The 14670-nt window shown below is 37.1% G+C and overlaps 4 long non-coding RNA genes across 4 annotated transcripts; 3 read left to right on the top strand and 1 right to left on the bottom strand.

The window, feature by feature from the left end:
- Positions 1 to 28: 28 nt before the first annotated feature.
- LOC144961593 (uncharacterized) lies at positions 29 to 1948 on the top strand. The gene is made up of 2 exons (XR_013643218.1): positions 29 to 578; positions 1731 to 1948. It is a non-coding gene; the product is annotated as an uncharacterized LOC144961593 (long non-coding RNA).
- A 3936-nt stretch (positions 1949 to 5884) lies between these two features.
- Positions 5885 to 13054, top strand: LOC144961591 (uncharacterized). Its single transcript, XR_013643216.1, has 3 exons — positions 5885 to 6180; positions 7333 to 8223; positions 12985 to 13054. It is a non-coding gene; the product is annotated as an uncharacterized LOC144961591 (long non-coding RNA).
- On the top strand, positions 10250 to 12904 carry LOC144961590 (uncharacterized). Its single transcript, XR_013643215.1, has 2 exons — positions 10250 to 10545; positions 11699 to 12904. It is a non-coding gene; the product is annotated as an uncharacterized LOC144961590 (long non-coding RNA).
- On the bottom strand, positions 11307 to 14535 carry LOC144961592 (uncharacterized). Its single transcript, XR_013643217.1, has 2 exons — positions 14350 to 14535; positions 11307 to 13415 (listed from the first exon to the last, which is right to left on the bottom strand). It is a non-coding gene; the product is annotated as an uncharacterized LOC144961592 (long non-coding RNA).
- Between the last annotated feature and the right edge of the window lie 135 nt (positions 14536 to 14670).

Raw genomic sequence — 14670 nt, 5'->3', positions numbered from 1 at the left:
AATGCCGTCCCATAAACCATGCAAGCACACATCGGAAAAAAAGTGAACAGATTTTAGACAGAATCAACACCAAAATCGTCAAGGAAACCGAATTCAACCAATGGAGAAACACCGCTGAAGTTATCAACTGGTACAGAAACACAGAAAACAAACAACGACAAAAACACCATCAAAATAGGATACACCTGCATGCCAAACATACAAAACATTATTTCCTCCAACAATAACCGAAAACTATCACATCCAGCTCAGTCCAGCAACAACCTAGAGAAAAAATGCAACTGCAGGACTCAGGCAACATGCCCACTAAACGGCAATAGGCTTCCTAAGTCGTGACGTAATCCTGCGCAGCAACGCATGGCAACAAACCGGCTGGCTCTAAACAGTCGAGAAAAATGGCTGACACGAACTCTATTTCCATCACCGCCCTTATGAAATACTTCTCCAATGAGCATAAAAGTGTCTCGCGAGGTGAAAATCATCATCAGTCAGGTCATGTTTTGACTTTCACTTACTCAGATGGCTTGATGTTCGGCAAAGTTCAAGCCAGCATGAAGAATAAAGAGTATTCTGTGAAGGTAAGTCATTTCGTCTTCTCATTCTCACTCTCAAAATCTCACATCTCCGTAAAACTACTGTTGGACAATAATCAGTTTACTTTGAGTTTAGGCAGATTTAGTATATCCAATGGAAAGATTTAACTGTTTACGTTCGATTTTAGTTAGGGAGAGAGAGAGGGAGTCATTGAATTATTGTGTTTTTATCTTATGGACCACGGACTTTGAGTCTTTGAGGTCTTAGTCTTGCTTCGCTAATTTTCGTTGCTATTGACTATAGTCTACTACATACTATTTAGTATCGTGTTGTAACCTTTATTATAATACTCATATGAGCATCACAATCACCAATCCGCTAGACATTTTATCATACTTCATGTGGGCAGCGTGGATCAGCGGTACGGTTTTTTGCTTCGTACCCGAAAGGTACCGAGTTCGTTCACCCGCCGCTGCGCTGTGTGGCCTTGAGCAAGTCACCTCGCCCTAGCTCAATTTGCGGCGCTGCACCGTGGTTATTCCAGTCTTCCCTGGGAATAGACCCTAGAGATAAATTTCCTCTATGGGATGAATAAAGGATTTATTTAGACCAGTGTTAGTCACGGTAAACTAAACTTCCTATTGGGTTAAGGTGTAATGTAAATGTTGCTGCTTGAAACTCGAAGAAATCAATAACATTGTGAAATTGAATGTGAACTTCAATTTAATATACGAAAACAGATAAAATGGACGTTTCGGGTTTCCCCCTTATCAACAAAGCAAGATGAATGAAAGAATCACTTAATTTGTTTTTTTAATTGAGTTTTTATACAGCGTAATATCCACTAAATGTGCTCAAAGTGCTTTACAAGGGGTCCCTGGCCAACAGCAACATTTAACATGTAAGACGGGACATGATGCCTGTTGGGCGATATTACAATTTTTTCGGACAGAGACAACGCTGTTAACGGCCAGGTACTCATTTGACACCTGAGTACGGTGAGAGATTGTGAGTAAAGAGCCTTCTCCAAGGACTCAACTATGTGCCGAGCGAGGCCCAAACCCAGGACCTTCTGATCTGAAAGCGAGTGTCATACCACAAGACCACAACAGACGTTTTATTAGTTTGTTTGTTTTTTGCCTATTGAGCATGGTCGCAGCTCTAAATTTGAATCTTTTATTCTTTTACTTCCACAGATCTATCTTGATGATGCCTTGGGTTGATTCAGTCCAAAACTAATTTGTGTGGTTTTATTCAACAATGTTAATGACATTGAACATACATTGATACAACAATGCCATAATTTGTCATGTTTATCATGTAAAATCATGTATGGACCTACAAAACCATTATTTTGAATGGTGATTTGATGATGATGAACAAAATATGTGTGTTGTACAAAATAAATGGCAAAGCTAACAAAATGCAATCTCCTTAATAAGAGGAGACTGGGGATTGACAAGTGCTGCAACAAATTGAAAAATAATATCAGATGTTTCTCTTAACATGGTTGGAATATATGAGAGGATGTTAACATTTTTCAGTCTTTCATTAGCCCTCTCAACATGAATTCTACATGAAGCAATTTCTTTTGTTAATAAAATCTCATTTTCAGTAAATTTATTATGTAAAAAGGGAGGGATATTTACAGTTACTCCTTGAGGTAAAATATCTTGAATCAGGATGGGTTTTACCTTTATTACCTTTATCTACTATAATAAATAATGTTACCTCTAAAGCACTCAACATATTGAACAATAATATTAAATATTTTAAAAGAATGTACACCTGTCTCCATTCGAAGAACTTTTTCTGTAAGGCTTGAAACAGTGTAAGTGCGTTGAATCTAACTTAGTTGGGTTTTTTAAAGCTAGCTATTTCCTTATTTTTGTCTGTAATTTTTTGTTCTTGAATTAAATTTGTTGTTCTATTTAAAATATCCTCACTTGTTCTACAATCTGTTTTTTTTTAAAGATGGAATCCTGTGATGATGGTGACGAGAGTTGAGATGATGATGAGGAGAAGATAATGAGGATGATGATGAGGAGGAAAATAATGATGATGAGGAATCTGGTTTTTTTAAAGGTGGGACTTTGTGATGATGATGAAGAGAGTTGAGCTGATGATGATGATGATGATGATGATGATGATGATGATGATGATGATGATGATGATGATGGTGATGATGATGATGATGATGGTGGTGGTGGTGGTGGTGGTGGTGGTGGTGTGGTGGTGGTGTGTGGTGGTGGACTTCTTGATGTTGGTGCCAATTGAGATGGGGTGGGAATTCCTTGTGTCACTTTTCTTTTCTTTCTTTCTGGCTCTGATGGAAACAATTTATTTTTATTTCTGTCAAACAATTCAGGGAGGTTGGCTTTGTCACCATCTCTGAAGTGACAAGAACACACTCTTGATGATGATGTTGGATCTTTTGTCCTTTCACCTGAAATGAAAAGATTAAAAAAAAAAACAATAATTCTGTTGGGCATATTGGGTATATTATTTAATTTGATAAGTACTTTGTTTTAGACTATCTTGTTTGACACCAGCTCAATGCATGATAAATCAAAGGTGTGCAAGAGACTAGGTTACTGGTGGGTCTCTCGCCTGTCTTTTATGAAATCGCACATTCAGCAAAATGTCGCACTTCCTCATTACTTCTTTTGATGATTTTGACTAGGTATATATAAAAATATGAATTCTTAAATTTACACAGTTAAAGTTGATCTTGGGGTTGAGTGTCGCAAGACTGGCGTTTTCTCTTTATTTCAGTCAGTACTGTACTGGACAGTGCGGTGATGGAAACTTTGGAGTGTCAACAATCGGGCACAGGTAAAGGAGAGAGGTCCCTGCCGCCATCTTGCTTTGTTCACACAGAGTTGCCACCTCGGCTGTCGGGGAGGGAGGCATGACAGAGAATCAGAGAAACTTTCCAAAAAAAGAGGAAAGTATGTGTGTTTGTGAGTGTGAGAGAGAGAGAGAGAGAGAGAGAGAGAGAGAGAAGAGAGAGAGAAGAGAGAGGAGAGAGAGAGACTGCGTGAGGTGGAGGGGGGGGGGGGGGAGAGGTTGCGTTATTTTATTTATTTATTTTCATTTTGCCATAAAGGTATCGAGTTTAAAGTAAGATTTTAACAAATATTTTCTTCTCTTTCTTCTTGTTCTCCTTTTAAAAAAATTATCACTTATCAGTAGAACTTAACTCTCATTCAGTTTATCAGCCTTAACATCAAAACGATTGAGATATCATTTTTGCTTCAACTTCAATAAAAACCTAGTTTGGAATGTATTTTTATTTATAATTTCGTGCAATTGTACACTTTAATCATAAAATATAGGTCTACGTAAGCTAGAACTTGACCTAGATCTGGACTACGAACTCTATCAAATGTTCGACGAGGCGTGCGTGCTTACCTGACTAAAGTGGTCCACTTTTTCTTCAATTTTTTGTCTGCCTGTCCATTTGGAAATCTGTAAAACTTGCAGGAGTGACTCTCTGACTGGTGTAGACAATCTGGTACAAAATACTGGACCATATTTAAGATAAAAATTGTTTTTTGAGCGATTTTCCAATTATTCCTTGCCTGGACCAAGCACGGATTTTTTTTGTTTAGAGCCAGCCGATTCGTTGCTAGGCGGACGTGACGTCAGACTGTGGAATCCTATTGACTGACTCAAAACGAAATTTATCAAGCCACAGTTACACGACCAGACACACCAAAACAAGAAACATACATTGGCCTCACCGAGTGTTCATTCAAAACCAGATACAACCTGCATAAATCTTCATTCAGAAACATACACAAACGACATTCTACTACACTAAGCGAACACATTTGGAATCTCAAAGAAAAAAACATACAACACAGCATCACATGGAAAATCATCTCCAGAGCACAGTCGTACTCCCCCTCTTCTAAGATTTGCAACCTCTGCGTGGAAGAAAAATTCTTCATCATCACTAAACCGAACATAGCAACACTCAACAGAAGAAACGAACTAACATCCTCATGCAGACATAGAAACAAACACCTTTTATGTAATTACGAACCTCCATAAACACGAATCTAGAAAAATACGAAAAACACAACAATCTACTTTCACTTCCACTTCCTGATGAGAGCAACACTCGATAACAACATTGTAGAAGTCAAACAATCTCAATTATCTTTCAAATGTTTATAAATAGCTCCTTTTATCCTAAAGTTGAGCACTATTATTTCATGGTTTTTGTTTTTATAATTTATATATATATATATATATATATATATATATATATATAATATATATATATAATATATATATATATATATATATATATATATATATATATATATATATATAAAGTCCACTCCGGATATTTGCGACTAGGTTAACTGCAACTTTCTGTTAATCGCAATATTTCCCAAGAAACGGAATTAATTTTATAAAAGTCACTTTTTAATTGAAACAAACTTTGGTTAATCGTCCTCAAAAATGGTTAAATTCAAGAAATCAATCTAACAAAATATCATAATTGAATTTGATCATGGAAGAAATCATGAGTGAGTTGGAGTTTAAGTGGTACTGTAGTGTGTCACCACTTTATTAGAGACAAATAAGGGTGGGGCTTTGTAGTATGGGTTTGTGATGTCATCTGTGGCCATTAAATAGGAGGCGAGATGGCTAGGCATAGCCTTTACAACAGGTAGACAATGACAGTTTAAATATATATATATATATATATATATATATATATATATATATATATATATATATATATATATATATATATATATAACTAAAACAATACATGCGATCAATACATCAAGATTCCAATGTTTTCGTCGCCGCTGACAAAACCACACATTTCTACAAGCTCACCCCTAAGGAATACACACATCTACTTGACAAAACTATACAAGCAGAGTACAAGAAACAAACATCATCTATGACACTTGACATTACAGCAGAAGACAAAAGCATCGCCGAAAACCTACAGCTAAGTGACAGATTAGACACCACAGCAAAATCCAACGCCCTCATCACTATCAAAGACCATAAACCAAATTTTCGTAACAACGTACAATGCCGTCTCATAAACCCATGCAAAGCACACATCGGAAAAAAAGTGAACAGATTTTAGACAGAATCAACACCAAAATCGTCAAGGAAACCGAATTCAACCAATGGAGAAACACCGCTGAAGTTATCAACTGGTACAGAAACACAGAAAAACAAACAACGACAAAAACACCATCAAAATAGGATACACCTGCATGCCAAACATACAAAACATTATTTCCTCCAACAATAACCGAAAACTATCACATCCAGCTCAGTCCAGCAACAACCTAGAGAAAAAATGCAACTGCAGGACTCAGGCAACATGCCCACTAAACGGCAATAGGCTTCCTAAGTCGTGACGTAATCCTGCGCAGCAACGCATGGCAACAAACCGGCTGGCTCTAAACAGTCGAGAAAATGGCTGACACGAACTCTATTTCCATCACCGCCCTTATGAAATACTTCTCCAATGAGCATAAAAGTGTCTCGCGAGGTGAAAATCATCATCAGTCAGGTCATGTTTTGACTTTCACTTACTCAGATGGCTTGATGTTCGGCAAAGTTCAAGCCAGCATGAAGAATAAAGAGTATTCTGTGAAGGTAAGTCATTTCGTCTTCTCATTCTCACTCTCAAAATCTCACATCTCCGTAAAACTACTGTTGGACAATAATCAGTTTACTTTGAGTTTAGGCAGATTTAGTATATCCAATGGAAAGATTTAACTGTTTACGTTCGATTTTAGTTAGGGAGAGAGAGAGGGAGTCATTGAATTATTGTGTTTTTATCTTATGGACCACGGACTTTGAGTCTTTGAGGTCTTAGTCTTGCTTCGCTAATTTTCGTTGCTATTGACTATAGTCTACTACATACTATTTAGTATCGTGTTGTAACCTTTATTATAATACTCATATGAGCATCACAATCACCAATCCCGCTAGACATTTTATCATACTTCATGTGGGCAGCGTGGATCAGCGGTACGGTTTTTGCTTCGTACCCGAAAGGTACCGAGTTCGTTCACCCGCCGCTGCGCTGTGTGGCCTTGAGCAAGTCACCTCGCCCTAGCTCAATTTGCGGCGCTGCACCGTGGTTATTCCAGTCTTCCCTGGGAATAGACCCTAGAGATAAATTTCCTCTATGGGATGAATAAAGGATTTATTTAGACCAGTGTTAGTCACGGTAAACTAAACTTCCTATTGGGTTAAGGTGTAATGTAAATGTTGCTGCTTGAAACTCGAAGAAATCAATAACATTGTGAAATTGAATGTGAACTTCAATTTAATATACGAAAACAGATAAAATGGACGTTTCGGGTTTCCCCCTTATCAACAAAGCAAGATGAATGAAAGAATCACTTAATTTGTTTTTTTAATTGAGTTTTTATACAGCGTAATATCCACTAAATGTGCTCAAAGTGCTTTACAAGGGGTCCCTGGCCAACAGCAACATTTAACATGTAAGACGGGACATGATGCCTGTTGGGCGATATTACAATTTTTTCGGACAGAGACAACGCTGTTAACGGCCAGGTACTCATTTGACACCTGAGTACGGTGAGAGATTGTGAGTAAAGAGCCTTCTCCAAGGACTCAACTATGTGCCGAGCGAGGCCCAAACCCAGGACCTTCTGATCTGAAAGCGAGTGTCATACCACAAGACCACAACAGACGTTTTATTAGTTTGTTTGTTTTTTGCCTATTGAGCATGGTCGCAGCTCTAAATTTGAATCTTTTATTCTTTTACTTCCACAGATCTATCTTGATGATGCCTTGGGTTGATTCAGTCCAAAACTAATTTGTGTGGTTTTATTCAACAATGTTAATGACATTGAACATACATTGATACAACAATGCCATAATTTGTCATGTTTATCATGTAAAATCATGTATGGACCTACAAAACCATTATTTTGAATGGTGATTTGATGATGATGAACAAAATATGTGTGTTGTACAAAATAAATGGCAAAGCTAACAAAATGCAATCTCCTTAATAAGAGGAGACTGGGGATTGACAAGTGCTGCAACAAATTGAAAAATAATATCAGATGTTTCTCTTAACATGGTTGGAATATATGAGAGGATGTTAACATTTTTCAGTCTTTCATTAGCCCTCTCAACATGAATTCTACATGAAGCAATTTCTTTTGTTAATAAAATCTCATTTTCAGTAAATTTATTATGTAAAAAGGGAGGGATATTTACAGTTACTCCTTGAGGTAAAATATCTTGAATCAGGATGGGGTTTTACCTTTATTACCTTTATCTACTATAATAAATAATGTTACCTCTAAAGCACTCAACATATTGAACAATAATATTAAATATTTTAAAAGAATGTACACCTGTCTCCATTCGAAGAACTTTTTCTGTAAGGCTTGAAACAGTGTAAGTGCGTTGAATCTAACTTAGTTGGGTTTTTTAAAGCTAGCTATTTCCTTATTTTTGTCTGTAATTTTTTGTTCTTGAATTAAATTTGTTGTTCTATTTAAAATATCCTCACTTGTTCTACAATCTGTTTTTTTTTAAAGATGGAATCCTGTGATGATGGTGACGAGAGTTGAGATGATGATGAGGGAGAAGATAATGAGGATGATGATGAGGAGGAAAATAATGATGATGAGGAATCTGGTTTTTTTAAAGGTGGGACTTTGTGATGATGATGAAGAGAGTTGAGCTGATGATGATGATGATGATGATGATGATGATGATGATGATGATGATGATGATGATGGTGATGATGATGATGATGATGGTGGTGGTGGTGGTGGTGGTGGTGGTGGTGGTGGTGGTGGTGGTGGTGGTGGACTTCTTGATGTTGGTGCCAATTGAGATGGGGTGGGAATTCCTTGTGTCACTTTTCTTTTCTTTCTTTCTGGCTCTGATGGAAACAATTTATTTTTATTTCTGTCAAACAATTCAGGGAGGTTGGCTTTGTCACCATCTCTGAAGTGACAAGAACACACTCTTGATGATGATGTTGGATCTTTTGTCCTTTCACCTGAAATGAAAAGATTAAAAAAAAAAACAATAATTCTGTTGGGCATATTGGGTATATTATTTAATTTGATAAGTACTTTGTTTTAGACTATCTTGTTTGACACCAGCTCAATGCATGATAAATCAAAGGTGTGCAAGAGACTAGGTTACTGGTGGGTCTCTCGCCTGTCTTTTATGAAATCGCACATTCAGCAAAATGTCGCACTTCCTCATTACTTCTTTTGATGATTTTGACTAGGTATATATAAAAATATGAATTCTTAAATTTACACAGTTAAAGTTGATCTTGGGGTTGAGTGTCGCAAGACTGGCGTTTTCTCTTTATTTCAGTCAGTACTGTACTGGACAGTGCGGTGATGGAAACTTTGGAGTGTCAACAATCGGGCACAGGTAAAGGAGAGAGGTCCCGCCGCCATCTTGCTTTGTTCACACAGAGTTGCCACCTCGGCTGTCGGGGAGGGGAGGCATGACAGAGAATCAGAGAAACTTTCCAAAAAAAAGAGGAAAGTATGTGTGTTTGTGAGTGAGAGAGAGAGAGAGAGAGAGAGAGAGAGAGAGAGAGAGAGAGAGAGAGAGAGAGATCTGCGTGAGGGGAGGGGGGGGGAGAGGTTGCGTTATTTTATTTATTTATTTTCATTTTGCCATAAAGGTATCGAGTTTAAAGTAAGATTTTAACAAATATTTTCTTCTCTTTCTTCTTGTTCTCCTTTTAAAAAAATTATCACTTATCAGTAGAACTTAACTCTCATTCAGTTTATCAGCCTTAACATCAAAACGATTGAGATATCATTTTTGCTTCAACTTCAATAAAAACCTAGTTTGGAATGTATTTTTATTTATAATTTCGTGCAATTGTACACTTTAATCATAAAATATAGGTCTACGTAAGCTAGAACTTGACCTAGATCTGGACTACGAACTCTATCAAATGTTCGACGAGGCGTGCGTGCTTACCTGACTAAAGTGGTCCACTTTTTCTTCAATTTTTTGTCTGCCTGTCCATTTGGAAATCTGTAAAACTTGCAGGAGTGACTCTCTGACTGGTGTAGACAATCTGGTACAAAATACTGGACCATATTTAAGATAAAAATTGTTTTTTGAGCGATTTTCCAATTATTCCTTGCCTGGACCAAGCACGGATTTTTTTTGTTTAGAGCCAGCCGATTCGTTGCTAGGCGGACGTGACGTCAGACTGTGGAATCCTATTGACTGACTCAAAACGAAATTTATCAAGCCACAGTTACACGACCAGACACACCAAAACAAGAAACATACATTGGCCTCACCGAGTGTTCATTCAAAACCAGATACAACCTGCATAAATCTTCATTCAGAAACATACACAAACGACATTCTACTACACTAAGCGAACACATTTGGAATCTCAAAGAAAAAAACATACAACACAGCATCACATGGAAAATCATCTCCAGAGCACAGTCGTACTCCCCCTCTTCTAAGATTTGCAACCTCTGCTTGGAAGAAAAATTCTTCATCATCACTAAACCGAACATAGCAACACTCAACAGAAGAAACGAACTAACATCCTCATGCAGACATAGAAACAAACACCTTTTATGTAATTACGAACCTCCATAAACACGAATCTAGAAAAATACGAAAAACACAACAATCTACTTTCACTTCCACTTCCTGATGAGAGCAACACTCGATAACAACATTGTAGAAGTCAAACAATCTCAATAGGCTTCCTAAGTCGTGACGTAATCCTGCGCAGCAACGCATGGCAACAAACCGGCTGGCTCTAAACAGTCGAGAAAAATGGCTGACACGAACTCTATTTCCATCACCGCCCTTATGAAATACTTCTCCAATGAGCATAAAAGTGTCTCGCGAGGTGAAAATCATCATCAGTCAGGTCATGTTTTGACTTTCACTTACTCAGATGGCTTGATGTTCGGCAAAGTTCAAGCCAGCATGAAGAATAAAGAGTATTCTGTGAAGGTAAGTCATTTCGTCTTCTCATTCTCACTCTCAAAATCTCACATCTCCGTAAAACTACTGTTGGACAATAATCAGTTTACTTTGAGTTTAGGCAGATTTAGTATATCCAATGGAAAGATTTAACTGTTTACGTTCGATTTTAGTTAGGGAGAGAGAGAGGGAGTCATTGAACTATTGTGTTTTTATCTTATGGACCACGGACTTTGAGTCTTTGAGGTCTTAGTCTTGCTTCGCTAATTTTCGTTGCTATTGACTATAGTCTACTACATACTATTTAGTATCGTGTTGTAACCTTTATTATAATACTCATATGAGCATCACAATCACCAATCACGCTAGACATTTTATCATACTTCATGTGGGGCAGCGTGGATCAGCGGTACGGTTTTTGCTTCGTACCCGAAAGGTACCGAGTTCGTTCACCCGCCGCTGCGCTGTGTGGCCTTGAGCAAGTCACCTCGCCCTAGCTCAATTTGCGGCGCTGCACCGCGGTTATTCCAGTCTTCCCTGGGAATAGACCCTAGAGATTAATTTCCTCTATGGGATGAATAAAGGATTTATTTAGACCAGTGTTAGTCACGGTAAACTAAATTTCCTATTGGGTTAAGGTGTAATGTAAATGTTGCTGCTTGAAACTCGAAGAAATCAATAACATTGTGAAATTGAATGTGAACTTCAATTAAATATACGAAAACAGATAAAATGGACGTTTCGGGTTTCCCCCTTATCAACAAAGCAAGATGAATGAAAGAATCACTTAATTTGTTTTTTTAATTGAGTTTTTATACAGCGTAATATCCACTAAATGTGCTCAAAGTGCTTTACAAGGGGTCCCTGGCCAACAGCAACATTTAACATGTAAGACGGGACATGATGCCTGTTGGGCGATATTACAATTTTTTCGGACAGAGACAACGCTGTTAACGGCCAGGTACTCATTTGACACCTGAGTACGGTGAGAGATTGTGAGTAAAGAGCCTTCTCCAAGGACTCAACTATGCGCCGAGCGAGGCCCAAACCCAAGACCTTCTGATCTGAAAGCGAGTGTCATACCACAAGACCACAACAGACGTTTTATTAGTTTGTTTGTTTTTTGCCTATTGAGCATGGTCGCAGCTCTAAATTTGAATCTTTTATTCTTTTACTTCCACAGATCTATCTTGATGATGCCTTGGGTTGATTCAGTCCAAAACTAATTTGTGTGGTTTTATTTAACAATGTTAATGACATTGAACATACATTGATACAACAATGCCATAATTTGTCATGTTTATCTTGTAAAATCATGTATGGACCTACAAAACCATTATTTTGAATGGTGATTTGATGATGATGAACAAAATATGTGTGTTGTACAAAATAAATGGCAAAGCTAACAAAATGCAGTCTCCTTAATAAGAGACTGGGGATTGACAAGTGCTGCAACAAATTGAAAAATAATATCAGATGTTTCTCTTAACATTGTTGGAATATATGAGAGGATGTTAACATTTTTCAGTCTTTCATTAGCCCTCTCAACATGAATTCTACATGAAGCAATTTCTTTTGTTAATAAAATCTCATTTTCAGTAAATTTATTATGTAAAAAGGGAGGGATATTTACAGTTACTCCTTGAGGTAAAATATCTTGAATCAGGATGGGGTTTTACCTTTATTACCTTTATCTGCTAAAATTAAATCTCCAGGGCTTAAAATTAAAAGTTTTAGTAATCCACAATTTTGTACAAGGACCTTATCCGAGACAGACCCTGGATACAGTTTAGAAATAAAATTTATCACACCATTTGGACTCAGACCAACAAGAGCTTTAACAGAATTCATGGACCTAAAAGAAGAATAAGTTAACCGTTGTTTATCCATTTCTTTAGGAATAGCAATTTGGTCATCTGTACAATCAATGATCATTCTGCAATTTGGAAAATTAAAAATGATGATGGAGCTGATAGTTTATTTTTATGTCTAGAAGGGCATGTAACCTTCATAACATTTTCAAAGAGAAGCTTATGGCTTATGTAAAACATGAATAAAAGTTTGTATAATATTTGTTATAGTACTTTCACTAACGCTAAACAATTGTGAAATATGAAAGTTAGCGTGGTTCTGTCTAAGTTTCATAAGTGTAATAATGAAAATTTGGTCTTTTAATGCAACTGTCTCTTCCTGAACTTCCCATCCACTATAATAAATAATGTTACCTCTAAAGCACTCAACATATTGAACAATAATATTAAATATTTTAAAACAATGTACACCTGTCTCCATTCGAAGAACTTTTTCTGTAAGGCTTGAAACAGTGTAAGTGCGTTGAATCTAACTTAGTTGGGTTTTTTAAAGCTAGCTATTTCCTTATTTTTGTCTGTAATTTCTTGTTCTTGAATAAAATTTGTTGTTCTATTTAAAATATCCTCACTTGTTCTACAATCTGTTTTTTTTTAAAAGATGGAATCCTGTGATGATGGTGACGAGAGTTGAGATGATGATGAGGGAGAAGATAATGAGGATGATGAAGAGGAGGAAAATAATGATGATGAGGAATCTGGTTTTTTTAAAGGTGGGACTTTGTGATGATGAGGAAGAGAGTTGAGCTGATTGATGATGATGATGATGATGATGATGATGATGATGATGATGATGATGATGATGATGATGATGGTGGTGGTGGTGGTGGTGGTGGTGGACTTCTTGATGTTGGTGCCAATTGAGATGGGGTGGGAATTCCTTGTGTCACTTTCTTTTCTTTCTTTCTGGCTCTGATGGAAACAATTTATTTTTATTTCTGTCAAACCATTCAGGGAGGTTGGCTTTGTCACCATCTCTGAAGTGACAAGAACACACTCTTGATGATGATGTTGGATCTTTTGTCCATTCTCCTGAAATGAAAAGATTAAAAAAAAAACAATAATTCTGTTGGGCATATTACTTAATTTGATAAGTACTTTGTTTTAGACTATCTTGTTTGACACCAGCTCAATGCATGATAAATCAAAGGTGTGCAAGAGACTAGGTTACTGGTGGGTCTCTCGCCTGTCTTTTATGAAATCGCACATTCAGCAAAATGTCGCACTTCCTCATTACTTCTTTTGATGATTTTGACTAGGTATATATAAAAAAATATGAATTCTTAAATTTACACAGTTAAAGTTGATCTTGGGGTTGAGTGTCGCAAGACTGGCGTTTTCTCTTTATTTCAGTCAGTACTGTACTGGACAGTGCGGTGATGGAAACTTTGGAGTGTCAACAATCGGGCACAGGTAAAGGAGAGAGGTCCCTGCCGCCATCTTGCTTTGTTCACACAGAGTTGCCACCTCGGTTGTCGGGGAGGGGAGGCATGGCAGAGAATCAGAGAAACTTTCCAAAAAAAAGAGGAAAGTATGTGTGTTTGTGTGTGTGTGTGTGTGTGTGTGAGAGAGAGAGAGAGAGAGAGATCTGCGTGAGGGGAGGGGGGGGGGGGGAGAGGTTGCGTTATTTTATTTATTTATTTTCATTTTGCCATAAAGGTATCGAGTTTAAAGTAAGATTTTAACAAATATTTTCTTCTCTTTCTTCTTGTTCTCCTTTAAAAAAAAAAATATCACTTATCAGTAGAACTTAACTCTCATTCAGTTTATCAGCCTTAACATCAAAACGATTGAGATATCATTTTTGCTTTAACTTCAATAAAAACCTAGTTTGGAATGTATTTTTATTTATAATTTCGTGCAATTGTACACTTTAATCATAAAATATAGGTCTACGTAAGCTAGAACTTGACCTAGATCTGGACTACGAACTCTATCAAATGTTCGACGAGGCGTGCGTGCTTACCTGACTAAAGTGATCCACTTTTTCTTCAATTTTTTGTCTGCCTGTCCATTTGGAAATCTGTAAAACTTGCAGGAGTGACTCTCTGACTGGTGTAGACAATCTGGTACAAAACACTGGACCATATTTAAGATAAAAATTGTTTTTTGAGCGATTTTCCAATTATTCCTTGCCCGGACCAAGCACGGATTTTTTTGTTTAGAGCCAGCCGATTCGTTGCTAGGCGGACGTGACGTCAGACTGTGGAATCCTATTATCTTTCAAATGTTTATAAATAGCTCCTTTTATCCTAAAGTTGAGCACTATTATTTCATGGTTTTTGTT

Source organism: Berghia stephanieae, unplaced genomic scaffold, assembly GCF_034508935.2.
Source record: "Berghia stephanieae isolate SIO BIC M18660-M18661 unplaced genomic scaffold, UCSD_Bste_1.3 scaffold32, whole genome shotgun sequence".
Lineage (NCBI taxonomy): Eukaryota > Metazoa > Mollusca > Gastropoda > Nudibranchia > Aeolidiidae > Berghia > Berghia stephanieae.
This window is presented reverse-complemented; position numbering and strand designations above follow the sequence as displayed.